Source organism: Camponotus vicinus, unplaced genomic scaffold (genome assembly GCF_025532165.1).
Source record: "Camponotus vicinus isolate PSW18456_S1 unplaced genomic scaffold, iyCamVici1.0 SCAF_2, whole genome shotgun sequence".
Taxonomy (NCBI): Eukaryota; Metazoa; Arthropoda; class Insecta; order Hymenoptera; family Formicidae; genus Camponotus; species Camponotus vicinus.
Genome location: NW_028141956.1, coordinates 9,743,257 through 9,761,275, shown reverse-complemented (window position 1 = coordinate 9,761,275; position 18,019 = coordinate 9,743,257). Strand labels below are relative to the sequence as shown.

At 36.7% G+C, this 18,019-nt stretch overlaps 1 long non-coding RNA gene across 4 annotated transcripts in view; it reads left to right on the top strand.

The window, feature by feature from the left end:
- Positions 1 to 18,019, top strand: part of LOC145965985 (uncharacterized) — a 232,990-nt gene that overhangs the window by 140,038 nt on the left and 74,933 nt on the right. Inside the window, exon 5 of one of the 4 annotated variants that reach the window (XR_014436933.1) lies at positions 11,824 to 11,980. The exons of the other annotated variants lie outside the window; for them this stretch is intronic. This is a non-coding gene — a long non-coding RNA (uncharacterized LOC145965985). Of the gene's footprint in view, positions 1 to 11,823; positions 11,981 to 18,019 lie in introns of those variants that run through there. 4 annotated transcript variants of the gene reach the window in all.

Genomic DNA, 18,019 nt, shown 5'->3' with positions numbered 1-18,019 from the left:
TGTTTTTGCGTAACTCTACGTGACTCTTCCTGTGCGCCGTTCGTCTTGTTTCGCGTTGTATCGCCTTGCGGTCTCGCTTCGTTGCCTATCACTGATATAATCGAGAGGAACTCGTGCGATCGACGAGTTAACGACCGCGAAATCGGTGGCGATCAGCGTGACCGGTGATCGTTTACCAAGAAAAGGATTCGCCAGAGCTCGCTTTCTATTATCGAACGCGATCGGTGTTAAAGTATACTTCGGATCGCGCGCATCAATTTTCTCGAACCTTATTTGAACTGATATTTTTCGATATATAAAATATATAAGCGATAAATAATAAGAGAATCTTTGATATAATAATTTTATTTCAAAGTATACTTAATCCGGTTCAAATAATTATTATCTTTAAATATACAAATGTTTAAACGTTTGCTTAAGATTATTTTTCGTTTGATTTTAACATCATATTTAAAGAAATTTTAAAAAATTTTAAAATCTTTCTTTTTTTTCTCTCTGTATTTTTATTATGATAATTAATTATTCAAAGAAATATATTTATATTTATTTGAGATTTTCGAAATCCCTCACATCTCTCTCGGAAGGGAGAGAGCAACTACCACACCTTTTCCTGTAATGCTCCAGATTACACGTTTTCTGAATGTGAACTGCGAAATGGATCTACGGCGTGATCTATAATTTACGGTTGTAACAGCTGTTTGTGATAATGACTACTTCTCACTGGGCAGCGTGAACGAAGACACGAGATATCTAGTTTCTTTTCTTTCGAAATTCTTATGATAGATGATTAGACCCGCTGTCCGGCTTTTCCTGACAAAAAATTATCGGTTTATCGATCAGCAATTACGGCTTACAAGAATAAAATTTTCATTTCTGGGAAGCATAAGCAAGCAAAATAGCACACGACAGAGAATGAGAGACAGACTTATAAAGAAAAAGATACGCCGAACATCTAATTCATTATATGCAAATTGATATGAAAATGAGGACCTAATAAAGGAAGGATGTATAAAAAGTGTGATATTTTTTATGTGTTTGAAGAAACTGGAAATTAATAATTAAATATACACAAGAATATTAAGCTTCAGATCTCTAATAAAAATATAAAGAAACATATAGATAGTGTGATACTACGTGTTTAAAACAATTAAAATTAACAAATAAAATTAAACAATTAAAATTAATAATTAAATACAAGAATATTGAGATTGAAATTTGAAAAATCTAGTCTGCTAACTCATAGAGGAAAAATTGGCTGTGTAAAATTCATCGGAAGGAAAGCATTACCATAACTCGGGCAGCAACCGGATAACGCTCCGCCGAGATATACAGTCCATGGAATATCCCAAAACGTAATATCGAAGTTACTCCGTAAACAAGAGCTCCAGAGTGGCTCGAGGATAACGGGATGCCATAACGACGATGTACATCGGCGACTCTAAAGGAAAAATGCGTTATCGCCGTCGTATGTATGAATTCGGAGTAATAATGCACGCGAGTGTCTTTCTGGGGGGAAAAAAAATTTTTTTTTTAAGGATATTCTCTCGTAGCAATATCCTGCTCTCGTCCTCGTCAAGAGCGACCCGGCCTCTCTTCCCCATCTCTCGGCCTCGCCGATCGAACGACGATTTTATTTCCACGACGTCTCCTCCTCGCGAGCAGATGGAGCCGGGACAGCGTGAGATACGCGTTACTTTCACCTGGCTACCCCCATAGACTAGATCACTCGCGCACGGGATGCTCGCCGGTATATTTGCCAGACAAACCTTCTCGACGTCTCCTCTCGTGCGTACTTTTTCTCCTTCTCGATACACAGAGTGCTCTAGATTCCTCTAAATAACCTCGACGGATTAAAATTCTGTTCGAGTAAAGCACACCTCAAATTGGATTAAAAGTATTCAATCGTTTCTTCTTTCTCTCTCTCTCTCTCTCTCTCTCCTTCTCGTCCTTTTTCCTTTCTCATTTCACACTTTTTTAAATTCTGATTATTGCAACCCTTTGCTTTTCTTCTTTTTCGCTCTTTGTATTGTTTGTTATTTCGGAGAACTTTTTTCCGTTTCTTTTTTTCTCTCGTCATTCTTGTTTTTTTTTTCATTTCATCCCTTTTTTCATCCTTTGCTGGATTGTATTATTTTCGCATGCTTCTCTCTTTTTTGTCACTTTCTTCCTCATTTCTCCTCCATTTATCCTTTTCTACTGCTTTCCTGCCCTCTTCTCCTGTTCCCTTTTTCTATCGATTGTCTTTCTCCAGTGTTCGCCTCTTCAAGCTTTATAAGGCCTACCTTTGCCCTTCTCAATACGGTTCTTCATCCATCTTCTCCGACACAGTCTTCGTCATCAAGGATCGCGACCGCTTCCTCTGCGTACCACGATATTACGTAATTGGATTTCCTCCCTTTAAAGGGCCAAGCGGTTCCATTGACACGGCCGAATCGGGAATAACTCGAAAGGAGTTTCCGAGCGCCGGCAGATGCTGCTGCGCGTCTCGAAGGACTTATCGCGAGCACAAAGGACAAGAGGATGGTCCTTGTTAAAGAGTCGTCGAGAGGGCGAGGCCGCCGCCGTATTCAGCCGCAGATTAAACGCGTCTTACGGCTTAATCCGCAGATTAACAGTCGAGTACGCACTCGCTTGGTTCGTTGATTCCGGTTAGCCGGAAACTGAGATCGGATACGCCAACCATGCCTAATCACGTCTTGCTTAATCCGCATCTCTAAGATGTTCGTTTGTCGCTTGTTAACGCCATTTAAGACTATTATGAAATTTCCCTTCCGAAACACGGTATATATTCTTCGAAAATATTTTCTTAAATAAAAGAGAAAGAGAAAGAGAGAGAGAAATTTTTAATGAAAATAATTTGCACAAGATATAAAGTAGGACAAAAGTTATTAACAGAAATAATCAAATATATATCGTATCTCATTATCTATATTTAAGTGCTTCAAGTGTTCATACTTTATATAATCTCATTCATTCGTACAACACACATACACATATATATATAAAATAAAATAAGGTTAAAAATATTATGTATTTTAAATTTTATAAATTTTATCTACATTAAATTATCTCTCAAGAATTATTTTTGTATATTAATATACGTGGAGATATATTTCTAAATTATCATTTATTTCACCCTCTTTCCTTATTCTTCCCTCTTTGCATCGCGCGCGTCCGCAGTCTCGATGTATAACCGTCAACTCAAGAAGTCTCTTTGAAAGGAAAAGTCATTATAATACAACGACACCGACGATCTTTACACTAAATGTCGCGAACGGTTGAGGGGACGAGAGAATCGTCGAGATTCTTCATAGACATTCTCGGGTCGGATTCACGCGCTCGCCGACGACGATTATGTCGTCGAGGAACTCCGCCCAGGGATTGCGGGATCCTGCGTAGGATCCTACGGTGAAACGACAAGAAGAAGAGGAGGAGGGTACGAGGCATGACGAGGATACGCGCGACCGAGCGGAAGCTTATAATTGTCGCCGGACTGAACTGGATTCAAAAAGCCGCGGCGAGGCACAAAGACACCACGGGGTGCCATTATAGCAACGTCCAGGTGTCTTGTCGACACCTCAAAGGAGACTGCGCCGCTTCTCTCGCGAGACCGCAATATTTGGTCGGTTTATAATTCCTACGATAAACGATACACGTATTTTCGCAATAGGGAAGGGAAAATGACTTTCCCTTTTCTTTCGCGCGGCTTCCGATCCGAGAGAGAATCGCAGCGAGAATAATAAGAGCGCGATTTTCTCAAGAGGTCCTGCTGAAATTCTTGTGGGAGACCTAGTTGCATCCTTCATCAATTTTCATTATGTGTGTAATATAATTAACTTCTGAAACTTTTCTTTGGATACAGGGGAAGAAATATAATGATTTCTTTTTCGGTCTAAATTTTGGAAAACAATGATGACCGTGAGCGGTTTTGTACACGCGTGGTATACACATGCACGCGTGAACGAGCGACGCGCTGAAAGGAAATTCAACGGAAGGTGATGTTACAATTTGCGAGAGTCTAGTCGAAACCGTGCAAGAGTAAGCTTCCAGGGAACATTAGATTCACGCTTCGCTGGATACCGATGTCGAACATCAAAGGAAGGAGCTCTCGTCCTGTCAGACGCAATGCCATGATGCTCTCTCTCCCTCTCTCTCTCTTTCTCTCTCTTTCCATCATTTCATCTCTCTCGTCCTCTCACTGTTTCTGCTCCTCACCGACTTCGGCATGAAAACGTGGTCCGGCCGTGGTTGCGGCTTCGTCGGCCATCGGCCGGATTGAAAAGAGAAATGCCGCAAATACGTGGACGCCGACACAAAGGCGACGAAACATCGCTGACCGAATTCGGAAAAGCGAATCCTGGTTAGGTAGTTTCCGCTCTCGTGACCGCGACTCCGCGTGCGAGCAGCCGACTATAGTCGCCGATTCTGTTTCCGAAGAGATAAGTCCGATTAACGAGTTCGTCTTTCGTCGCGACTGCAATGAATACTATAAATCAAGCGGAATCTAAGATTCAAATTTTGAAAAAAGAAAATTTGGAGAATTTTTTAAAAATGTGTGTGCAAAATTAATAAAAAAAAGAAATATTTTTTATAATTAATATTGTAATAACATGAATAATTCTCTAATAAATAATATGAATAATTAAATTGTCAAAATTTGTATAAAGTAATTTTATGTGATCTGAATATATTATTAAAATAATAATAAAATATCAAAATTATATACATAAAGAAAAATCTAAATTATTTTAAGGAAGAATAAAAAGATATGTTGACAATATTAAATTATTTATTTCAAAGAATGTTCTGTTTACGAGAGAGAGTGTAAAAGTAATTATTCTATCATTTTTTGGAAATAATCTCCCACTTTGAAAATAATGTTTTATTATACTTCTATGATCAGTGGATTTATGTACTTCTAATTGTAAGTTAAAAATGACATCTCTAGATTTATTCTACTTAAGACAACAATAATAGTTGGGAAGGTGACTAAGTAGAAAGCACAAGTTCTCGAAAATAACAACCGAGATTTAGTCGAGGATTAATGGACACCGCAAACTTACCGTTTGAACTAGCTCGAACCTTAAATTAAGTAGTCAACGAACGTACAGATTACAAGCTCGTTATAAACCCGGGATAAGTATCCTCGTGTTGTTGTTGTCGTTATTGGGGATTACCTGCGTGTTTTCGCTCCAGGTGACTCATTCATCCCCTTGTTCCCCTTCGACAACAAGCAAATTCGAGAAATTTGGCCAATTTACCGATGCTTTCAACGGGTCGGAAAGTTCTCGAGTCACGAGGACCGACGCCACCTGCGACTTTTCGTTCATGTTTCCTGCAAAGGAAAGACAAGGGGATGAGAAGAAAAGGAAGAAGAGCGTCAGCGTGAGATTGGCGATTCCGCAAATCGCTAATGGCACGAAGCGTTAGGTCGTTAGACGAGTTAGCGTAGCGTGATCAAATCGCTGAATGCAAAACAGACAATGCGGCGAGGATGGGGGAGACGCTTCTCCACCGGGAAAGCGAAAGAAACGAGCGGAGAACGTCCCCGTTCGTCGGATCATCCTGACAATGGCGAACAAAACGCGACACCTGGTTACGAGTCTAATTACGATGGCGATTCTCGAACGCAACCCTCGCTTTTAGCGACCCCCACGATCGTCTGTGCAATACAAACTTTCTCTTCGTGCTTCCATTACGCGACGCAATCATTATTTCCGATATAATCGAGAGCAGACGTCTCAATTTACGAAGCCACTTTTTTTCAAGCGACTTTGCGCAATTGCTAGATTGAATTGAATTGAAATAATTTATTAATATACGGCAAACGAAAAGAGGAAGAGAGAGAGAAAGAGAGGGAATTGTTATAAAATGCGTGATTAAAAACTCTCGGCGGGATATAAACTTTACAATGTAATTTGAGAAACTTCTTAGTCGATGGATTGAAAAATACACGGTTTAACGTGGCACGAATTTATGCGAAGGACAATTAAATGTACAATATTTAGATATAATCGTAATTAGACGATTCTATCCTGTTTATTCGTGAATAAACGGCGAGGTTTCTTATCGATAAGACCGTAAGTCGGACGATGAGAAGAGAAAGATTTTTCCAGTCGGCAGCTAGTATAATTCAACGTCAGATTATGCTTTAGAAGATCACCGAGAGAAGCGTGCTTAAATTAATTCTATTCAGCGACGTCAGACATGACGACCGACGTTAACAGCCGCAGCTCGCTCGCCGCAAATATTTTTGCCCACCTTCTACCGTGTGACACGCGTTCTTTTCGCAGGCGCATCCTTGCACCTGCGGCTTGCGGCATTTCTACGAGTACTGTTGTCCTATATTTCTCGACGGCACGTAGCGAAATCAAGAAAATCTGCACAACGCGCAACGAAAAGTCGCTCGCTCTCGTAGCGGAATTTCCGGATTAAATCGCTGCGGTGCTACATCCGGAAATATTACAGCGCGAATTCGAGAAGAGGTCGATTATCGCTTGAATAAAAATACGTTATTCTTTTTTTTGAATTAATTATTTTTAAAACTGCTGGGAAAAATTCATTGAGATATAAATGGCATGTTATTTATGATCCAATATAGTAAAATATAGAGAAAATATTCAAAGCAACAGTAATCGACGAGAAATTCTTATAATAAAAATTAACTTGTAAAGCAAATTTTTCGTATAATAAAAATTAATTTATCTCAAATTTCACGTGATTGTAAAATTTAGATTGTAAGGAGCTAAATGTGTGTCTCTATCCTAATTATTTTTATATCAATGTATTATGAAATAACATTGAATAAAGAAAAATAGAGAATTGAATTTCAAGCCATTAATATATATAAAATAATACTTAATTATTAGCAAGACAATTTTTCATCAATAATCTATATGTTATCTAAATTGTATCATTGTAATAAATAATTATTATCGCGATAATACTGTGATTTGAAACAATTGTCTGGAATAATAATTGATTCTATTCTCTCTCATTTGCGCTTTTATTCTCGAATAAATTGGTGGCATTAAAGTAATACCAGTTACGGAAATATAAATTATGTTGAAGGATATCGGCATACATGACCTAACAATCTTGATTTGCACACTCTGTATCGATAATAGATAACCATATATGAAACAATCTCAGGTTGAACTAGATCTGTTACGCTCTATTCAGGTAGATTTAGTTCAAAGGGTAACAGACCGAGATCCTGAACTACCGACAGACCGGCTAATCCTGTTAATTACTTCATCGTACACTCAACACATTGACCTGGAATTATCCAGCTAAATCCACTAATTACGTTAGCATTATCTTTCTGCGGACATCAATCAAGATGATTGAGTCTAAAATATAATAAACTTGTTGGTTTCATATGTTATATTATAATAAATAAATACATCACAAGATAAAATCAATCATATTATCATAAATTTTATAACGCTTACACTCATCCTAAATATATTAATAAAAAAATTTACTTTCACGACAGATGACAAAATAGATTTGTGCTTTTAATATTTCTTATCAAATTTCTTTCATGTTTCGTATATATAATCATGTCATATAATTATAATAATAGAGTATGCTGTCTCATGTACTTTGAGGAAACAATCGCAAACTGTGCAGAGAGAGAACTTATTTTATTAATTTTTTAAACATTTCTTTGCGCATTCGAGTCGCGTCTACCTCGTCGTCAGAATGCATCTGTGACTCATTTTTCTAATATTTTTACCTTGAAATATTGCTCAAGCTGTGTCTGAATCTTCTTCTACGATTATTTCTAAAAAAAGAATATATATATGGTTTTTTTATTTCAAATATTTAAGTTTTAGTACCCTTTTAATAAGCATTAGAAATTTTAAAAAATTTACAAAAGTTTTATAAATTAAAAACTATTATCTCTTCAACACATTAAAATGTCCGAGTTTTTATAATTTAACTAACTGTATTTTTGATACATATAGAAAAAATAATTGATATCTATTTTCTGAGAAAATCAGAAAAGAACACAGAACACAAAAGCGAAGAAAGAAAGAAGAGAAAATTAGTTCGATCTAGGACAATATGGATAGAATGAGCGTGTCTGAATGGAACGAGTGTGTCTGGATCCGCAGGATGCGCTATCGTATTCTGAAGAGCCAATCAATTTTTTCAAGCCTTCGGCGAGTTGCGATGACATAGAACGAAAGTATAGAGAAACTATTCATCTATCGGAATGACCCCAGAGGCGCCAATCAAACGCATCGTCTCATCCTGAATATTCAATAAAGATATATGTACACATATAGGACGTATCACAATCATCCGGCGTCTTTTTAATGATTTCTTGATTAGTTTCAAGTCCAAGTTTTTAAACCGATTTAACGACAAAATTAAGAAAGATCATTATTTATTGCACTTTTTCAATTTCTATATTGCATCTATAATTAAATTTCAAATTAAAATAAAAATGTATTAAAGTAAACTTCACTTAAAATTAAAATTAACTAAATTCATAAAAAATCAACTAAAAATTAACTAAAATATATATAATTTTATTATTTATATATTAGGCTTCTTACACAAAATTTAATGGGCAAAAATCTCTTCTTTTCAGTTTATAACTCGAAAATTATTGATATGATACTAATAGAAGAAGACTGTAAATTAATCAAAAAATCTATCATTAAAAAAACATACAGTGATTTTGGAACATCCTGTACATATATGCAGGGATACCGCCGGTCCGGTGCGTCTGTATTAATAGAAAAGCGGTCATCTCTTGATTCTTGATCGATTCTATTCTTACTCTATGTCCATCATTTTCCTATGCGGTACGCTTCCGAGCCGATTCCATTAACCTTTCGAACCGATAATCATCGATATTTTAAAGATTTCTACCGTTTGCGAATCTAATATTGTAAAACGCGAAAACAATTGACCAGACGTTACTTTGGCAAAATCAATATGTCAAAAACAGAGCTGAATGATCAAAGGAGAGTCATGTCGTATTTGTAAAGATTGATAACGTTTATTATATCACAATTATGCAGATTGCTCTCATATACGCAGAGGTTCTAATAAAAAGTATATTATTTTAAAAGATTCGAAATGCTAAATACTAAATATATTGTTTAAAAGTATTTTCATCGAGTATTAATTTTTACTAGATAAATAAATAATTGTGTATACACACACATATATATATTTTTGGATGCAGTACTAACAGCGGATAAAATTTTGAAATTAATTATCGCTTTATGCATATTTTGTATGTTTATCTTTGTTTGCTTGCATATATATGCAGTTAACTAATATTCCTTTTAAGTTTTTAATTTTAATTTTGAATATAAAAAGGGACAAAATACAATATTTGTACATTAATGTAAAATCTTTTCTTTGGCGGATTATTTTATTTGAGTTATATGTATATTTTCCATTTTTCCTCCATATATATGTGCATATGTATACATTTTTAATTTTAAAATTCTTTATTTCCCTCTATTTCGATTATACTATCTTTCTTTATTTATTTCTATAGCACGCATTTTATATATATCATGAATTCTTGGAAATGAATTGTGTAAATTTCTCTTTAACACATATAATTCATATGTAATTTTTTTTTAACTCTTCTCTATATCGCGAAAATTGTCTAATCGAACAACGGATCGGCCAATCCGTCGCACTAAACGCAGATTAATCGCGCAAGTTCCCGCGGCAAACTGAAGCTCGTATCAAACACTACAAAGCTGTCGATACCCATATTAATTTAATCCCACGTGTTCACCAGGCGTGTCGTATGCGAGGTTGACAAGCACGTGTGTGATGTGGAACAAGCCGTAGAAAGCTCGTGCTATCCCCGCATTATTGTGCGCCCCCATAATCAGCAGTCTGACATTATCATTTACCACCCTTTGAGAATCTCATCATTTGAGTAAAATACACTTCTGATAATTAAAAGCAATCATAAAAAATTGAAGCTTATCTGAATCTACCAAAATTAATCAATAATTATATCATTATTTTTATATTTTATGAAAAAGATATAATTATGTATACACACATATATAAATATATACATATAATATAAATGAACCGAAAATTAATTAATATAAAAAATATAATTTTTTTCTATTTCTTTTTTATTAAAAATTTTATTTTTATTATATGAAAAATTAACTTTCAAATATCGGATTTAAAAAAGAGAAGCTCTTAGTTCTACGTGCAAAACATATTCTCTAAAATGAAAGTAATATCGATTTGCAGTAATATGTTTTTTTATAGCATATATATATAAATTTTGATTTCGACGCAGTCATTCTGCCGAAGGCACACTTTCCGTGTTATTTGTCTACGCGCGAAACTGTCGTCATCGACGATACATTGGATTTTCTTTGAAATGCGCGTCACCGCGACACCCGATAAATGTCGAGCGATTAACGACTCGTGTCGAGATATCGCGGTAATTGCTGCCGTCGACGTCGATCATTGCACCGAGTTATTAGTTGCGTTTGATCGCATTCGATGCTTCGCTACTGCTGCGAGAGCTGGTAGATTCGTAAATCCCTGTATCTATTGCAGTTTCAGCACACATTCGATTAACGATGACGCTCGCTTTTATTTGATTGAAAATTAACCCTCGCGTTATTGGGCGAAGGAATATAATATCTTATTAATTTTGATGTTTTCTTTTTAGCTTTTTGTTTACGTATATTACACGAATAATATAGAGAAATATAAATTATAAAGGAAATTTCTCTCTCATATAATAATATATTAAAATAAAATTGTAATAAGTTTCGAAAATTAATTAATTAGATAATTATATAATCGTCGAATTAATTAACTGTGTAATTGATAAATTGATAGTACCGATTAATTAGTATAAAAATAAATTGGAAACTGAAAATGTGATTCGAAATCCGATTAGATATTCGTGAATATTCATATCCAATGTGTCAATCAATGTCACGAACCGATTTCAATGCCACCCTTCAATGGCTTTAGAGTGGTCTCGGCTTATCGATTGACTTTCAATCAGTATGATTATCGACGGTTCTAGTAAATCAAAAATTTAACATCATATATATATTCGTAATCGTGATTTATCGCATTAATTTTACGTGATTTTACGCATCATATTTACCAGAATATTGCGAGAAAAAGGGAAATTAGTATAACAGGTCAATTCTTTGTTTACAACGAAATGTAAAATCATATGCAATAACTAAAAGCTTTTGATTCTAGAAGAGTAACATGTAAACAAATTTTTTTTAATTTTTCTTTGGACTATTATTGCTATTGATGTGGTAATTGAACCATAATGGAATTTCTTTGCTCTTCTTTCGAGATGTTTTTGCAAAGTTATCGTTTCAGTTAATACGGCGAAAAAATTCCACTTCTCGTTGTAATTTTTCGTTGTATGCGTTGCGTTTACCTTGTTTTTATGTTTATGGAAATAAATATTCATTATTATGCGAACATCAAGGCATATTGTTTGTGCAAAGAATCGTAAAAAGGGAATTGGAGAAAATTACATGAATATTCATCATTCCTTTTAAATAGATCTGTGTCTTTATGTACATCAAAAAATTCTTTTTTAATTTCATTACATTTATCAAGAAAGACTCTTTATATCTTTTCTCTATAATTTTCACATTTTAATATTAATATTATAATAGATGATATTGTTTTAACATTAACATAGATACGAGTAACAAAAAAGACTATTAATCACAAAATATTTCGATTCACATACCTCTAAAATATAGATAGATAAGGAATTTTATATCTTTGCTTGACGCATCATTTTAGTGTTGTTCCCATGATTAGATATTCGCTGTCACGTCCGAGCGGAAGGGAAAACATCTCCGGGGTAAAACAACATCTCTCACCGGCGTCTTCGCAGCTGATTCGATGTGACAACACTTTCTGCCCATTGGCCAAGTAAGCGTTGGTCAACCTGTGACCAGAATAACGTTTCGCATTACGTCCCCCTAAAATGTTAGATCACTGATAGCATAAAACATATTCGGCACTTGGACATAACATTTCAAATAATGAGGAAAAATTCAAGACAAACGATTTTGAAAAAATTATGTAAAAAATTTTGATAAGTACAACCTTTCTTCAGGGCATCATCTGACATAACGAGAAGAACACTTTTGCACTTTGACATTGAAATCGATCAATTCTGGAAAGTTGTCTCGTTAATAATTTTATGATTAAGTTTGAAGAAATCAGAGCTTCAGAAATATCCTTCGTCGTCTATATTGCTAAGGGTATCGAAGCGTAAAACGTGCTGTGCAAAGAAGCGCGATAAAGAACATTTCTGGAGCAACTACGGCCGAGATTTTTCGACTAGCGCACAGTCAATATTCGGACGAATCGTGGAAGTCGAGCGGCGTATCCCAGGTCATGAGAAAACAGTCTTGGCCGCGTCCCGGTGCCAAATCTCAATGAACATTCTCTTTTACGACCTCCAAGATCCGCAACGTTCGCCTTCAGTCTTCCTCCGAGATCTACCCTCTATCCAGAAACGACGATGCACAAAGCTCTTTTTCGAAGCGACGTGTATAACGATTGAAACAAGAATATACAAACGTTGCCGCTCTTAATGATCCGGACGTTTCCTGACGACGAAAAGTGCGCCAGACCCGATTTAACGTTTATGCTTCGTAGAAAGTTTCTCAGACATTTAGTACTATTCTGAATTATTTTAGACTCAGGTAAATATTCTTCTTTAAAACACAATATTTTTCTAACTTTTATATTTCAAATATTCTTTTTCTAGTTTGTTTGGTGACTAAAATATCTCTCTTTGTGAATAAATTTTTCTTGAAAATATATGTAGATATTTTCTTTCCCAACAAACTTTGAAAATAACAACGGTACAAGAGGTGCACCTCAAAAAGAACTCGAACAGTAGGACACTTGACATTCTTAACGGGCTCTAAATATAGACGAGTCGCATTACCGTTTGTCCACCAGATATATGCACTTTCAAACGCTTGACGCTATTCGATCGGCCAAATTTTCGCAGCGGGGACACTGGACCTGCGATGCGCTCTCATTGTCGGTGCAAGTACATTCATCCGCATGCACTTGTGACGCGGTTTGGCTTTTCGAGCCGTACTGTGGTTTGTCGGACCGTAGTTAGTTTAGGCAATAAAGCAACCCCCGCGATGAGAGAAGACCGTCGGTTCTCGCTCTCCTCGCTGCACCTGTCCGATTGTTCCCGATCTTGTGATGTACGCCGCTACCATGGGGAGGATTCCTTTCACGCGGTGCCTCTTCTGATGTCCAAGTCACACGCATTCCGCTGAATGCGTCCACTCTTTCCCGCAATAAGCCGTGCGATACACTTTTCGATTCGTTGAATTAATCTAATAAATTAGCCATTGTTACCGTAACTTGTCGACCCGACAAACTTCAAAGTCACGATTGATGATTCGGAATATTCAGCATAAAATTATATTTCAAAGGGGATAATTTATTCCAATACTTTATCTGTATTTTTTTATCATAATCTTGTACTTTTCAAAGAGTATGTTAATTTTGAAGTTTAATCTTTCAGATCTCTTTTTTTAAGTTATTTAAAAATTGGAAACAATATTCTCTAACAAAAATATAAATATATAAAAATTTTGAAAATATTTGTAAAAATTTTTAACTCGAATTTTTTCAGTGGAACCTATAAAACAAAAAAAATATGTAAAAATATTTGGATACTTTTCGAACAAATAAAACTGAAAATCTCAAATATTTCGATACTTTTCACAAACAAATAAAACTTTAAAACAAATAAATTGTAAATTCTCGAAATTTTTAAAGTTTCTTTGAAACGATAAACGATACAATTATGACAAGATATTTTCTGGAATATGAATTAAAAAATTGGAACATCTAGAATCTGGAGGAGTGGTTTTGGCATAATTTCTATAAAGTGAATGTAACGACTATTGACATCGCCGATAATGACTTTGAAGCGATCTCTGTTCTTAGTTTCCGTAACCGAGACTCGCCATAACGAGCGGCAACGATGAATTTAATGCGTCGAGCTCTAAGTCCTTCCGCGGTCCGACTCCAGGTTTATCCCGGAGTCTTGCGTCAATTATCTTCGAGAAACGTTCGCCCGGGCTCGGACTCGCGGCTTCTCCATGAAGTCGCGGAACCGGATGGACGCGGTTCACGAAGTTTGCGAAGTTTCTCGGTCGTTAGTTGTATGGCTATCTCTACACAGGAGGAAGGTAGATAAGGACTCCGAGGCTGGACTCTCTGCGGGCGAACGAGCGAACTTGTCCGGGTCCGGAAACGACCCAGTATCCAACGTCTCTATCCTACACGACTTAGACTTGGAGGATCGGGGCCGAGCCCGTCATATACATATCGTGGCTTTATTCGAGTGGTCGCACAAGTACAGTCGCTTCCTAATGACGCCAAGTCATTAGCATGTTGCCGAAAGACGTACTTTTGCAGATGTTCTCTTCGCCTCAAGACCGTGCAGGAACATAAGAAGAGATATAACGTGATTTTACCCGTTAATTTCCATTCGAGACGACACTTTGATTATAACGAAAGTTTAATATATGCAAAGTAACTCAAAAAAAACGCCCATGAAACTCGGATTTCGCATCAAAATGTGAATGGAGTTTTGTGGAAATATGAGACTAAATCTAAAAAGAGAGGCTGCAAATTGAAATATTCTCCAAAGTTTTGAAAGCGTAAAAGTAGAAAAGCCGAAGCAAAGCGACCGTCACGCGAACGAGTCGACGCTTTCGCTCGTGATTCTGAAAAAAAAAGAAGAGAAAAACAACGGTCGTACGTAATAAAATCCCTGATCGAAAAAAATGGTTGTGTACGCGACCGATGCGCGAGGTGTAATGGCCCTTTCGCGCAAATTCTCACTTGCGAGGCCGGTTCGGAGAGACGAAAATATGGGAAATGAAAGCGTGTGTGCGCGTCTATAATGGCGTCCGTATGACAAGCCGGACAAAGGGCTCGTCAGAGCTCGTCGGGCTCGTCGCTCAATGAAACCCGTCCCGAAAGAGCTGGTTAAGAGAGAGAGAGAGAGAGAGAGAGAGAGAGAGAGAGAGAGAGAGAGAGAGAGAGAGAGAGAGAGAGAAAGAGAGAGAAAGAGAGAGAAAGAGAGAGAGAGAGAGAGAACACAGGGCAGGTCATTCCGACATCGCGACAACGCTTACTTCGATGCCGGAATAAAATGCGCACTGCCATTTTTTTTCGCTCCGTCTCGCCGCGTTCGAGGTTCGTATTCAACGCGCGTTTACCACCCCCGCTGCTCTCAAACCGGGGTTGTCCGGCGGAAAAAAAAGATCGAGGTGGAAAAGCTGGCGCGTACAAAGAGAGCGCCTCTCTTTTAATTCGACCCGCGTTTCCGGTCGCGATGAAAGTACGCAGATTTTCGGTTTCGCAGCTTCCGCCGGTCGTTACATTTACGGATCACTATCGATTGGATCTGCCAATTCACAGATATCGATTATTGTTTCGCTAGTCTTATAGGTCGACGGGGCTTCCTGAGCAAAAGTACACTGATCTGTAGCTTCGTAAAATCTTCCAAAAATATTCTCGCCCTTACAGATTCGGGAAATCGCGTATTCCTTCTCAATTTCGTAACCCACATTCTTGCCGTAACTGTTTATACGTCCGAATTTCTCGCATGATTCACGTCCTCGCTATGGGAAAACGCGCGCTGCATATATAAAGACACCTGCTGCATTGTTCAGATTGCATCGCGTTGAACGTGATAGTTATTCGCAGGAGCGTAAAAATATAGGTTGAAGGCAAACATATTTTTGGCTCACTCGCGAGATGGGTTTCTCTCTCCCTCTCCCTTTCTTTCTCACTTTTTGCTTCGGGGGTTGCGTGCTGTTTCACGAGCCACAATTTGGGGTAAAATCGACTACATGTCTCTCCCACGAGACGGAAAGAAAAGATATAATATCGGGCGAAGTGTAGGTTAAATAAGAAGAAGACTCCCCCCGTGTGGAAGACGGATTCCCGGAATTTGCACGAGAAACCGATTTTTCAACGGGGAGAACAATACACTCACCGGAAACCGATCTGCACGAAATTCGCCGACGTTGCCACATAAATTTTCCCACGCACGTACATTTTATAGTCCACATAACACGTGTTTATCTTACCGATTCGAGCGTTATTTTTATGAACGTCTATCCGCAACTCAAAAAAAAAAAAATATATATATATATTGGCGTTAAAAATAAAGTAGAAAATACAGAATAGAGAATACGATCATTTTTTTCTTCCTGATTTAATTTTCCTTAAATGTATTTTTTATTTGGAAAGATATAATATATATATTCATACATCCTACGGTGTAGGATTATCCATCTCTCGGAAACGCATAAGTACGCAAAGCGAAAACTATCTCTCCGATCTCTTTCCTGTTTCTCCGGCAGATATTACCGGGTAAATCTACTTTTAACTTCCGACTAGAGAAAACGAGGGGAGAATTTTCAAGGCAACTTCGCGGCGCAAAACTACCGAGGGCAACGTGATCTCGCCGTACCAGCTCTCTGGAACAACGAGCCGCGGCTCGTCGTTATCATTTCTCTTCCCTTTGACGTTCTCTCGCGCGAAAATCGCCCTTTTCCTACCACCGGATTGCGTTATCTCGCAACCGCTACGTAACACTGGTAATGCTCGTCGTAAATCGATTAGCCGCTGATTTCGGTTTAACGAGTGCCCGGCGATTTCAGCAAACTCGGGGCCAAAAATTCGCGATGGTCCGCGAGCAAAATGACGACATGTAAAAATACGAGATTTAAATTTATTCCACTGCGTATCTCTGAGATTTTCCAGCGAAATCACATCTATTATTTTATTCTTTTTTTTAAATCTTTTTTTTTCTTCACGTGATGGATAGCGTCGCGGAGTTGTTTCAAGTTGCGCTTCCGGAGTTTCGCGAGCCGCTTCGTCTTCATATTGTCTCGATCGCATTATTTCAGCTGCCAGATGATACTGAGAGAAACGGCATCTATATTCATTAAGAGCCACGAACGTCGTTTCAATTATGGCGAACGAGCGACGGCGGACTCTCTCTCTAGTGCATGCCATAAATATCTTAAACAATGTATTTAATGTCGTAAATTGAAATCTTTTAAATTTTTCGAAAAGTGGTTTATTTAAAAAGATTCGATATTTATTATAATATATCATGAGATATTTTTTATACATGCGCTTTCTTTATTTTAAATCTATTTTTTATTTTTAATAGATTAAGTGGATTATAATTTATTCATAATTAATTATCGAGACATGTATACAAATTTAGCCGAGTTAAAATTGCCGGATCAACTTCCTTTAACGCATTATATCATGCTAAAACTTGCTGTAAATGAAGTTTCAATGAAGTTAAGTGATTTAAATTTTAACGCGGCTACGCTAATGTATCGAGTCTCTTCATACTCTTATCGATGCTCTCGTTCATTCTATTAACCTATTCACGTTCGCGAATTTATAGATGTACGTTATTAAAACTTCAGATATTCCATGAGCGGACGAAACTTTGTTATTCTGTAATCGCCGATATCCGCGACATTTAAAATGTATCGGGCGGCTCGTAACTGCTGCTAAAGTTTCTTCGCATGATTTAAAAGCGATGAAGATCGTGCTTTTGTTAGTTTAGGATCTTAAGAGCTTCTATCTGGAAATTCGCGCAGCATTGAGAAGATTCTCAATCTTGTGTCTAAGGTCAGTTTATTATGCGCTGAATAAAAATTTGCTTACAAGTCAGTTTTTGCCAGAAAAAATGTGGGCTTTAAATTCGAGATCATATTAAGAATTTTGAAAAAAATATTTTTATTAAACTTCACTATAAATATATAAATATAAGGCTTAGCTAATAATATAATAACTCAAATGCGAATTATTTAGGAGACAATCAAATCGTGTTATTGAATATAAAATAAAAAGATAATTAATATAAAAAAGTGATTTTTCAAACAAAGAATTATCTTATTTTAATTCTTTAAAATAGAATGAAATA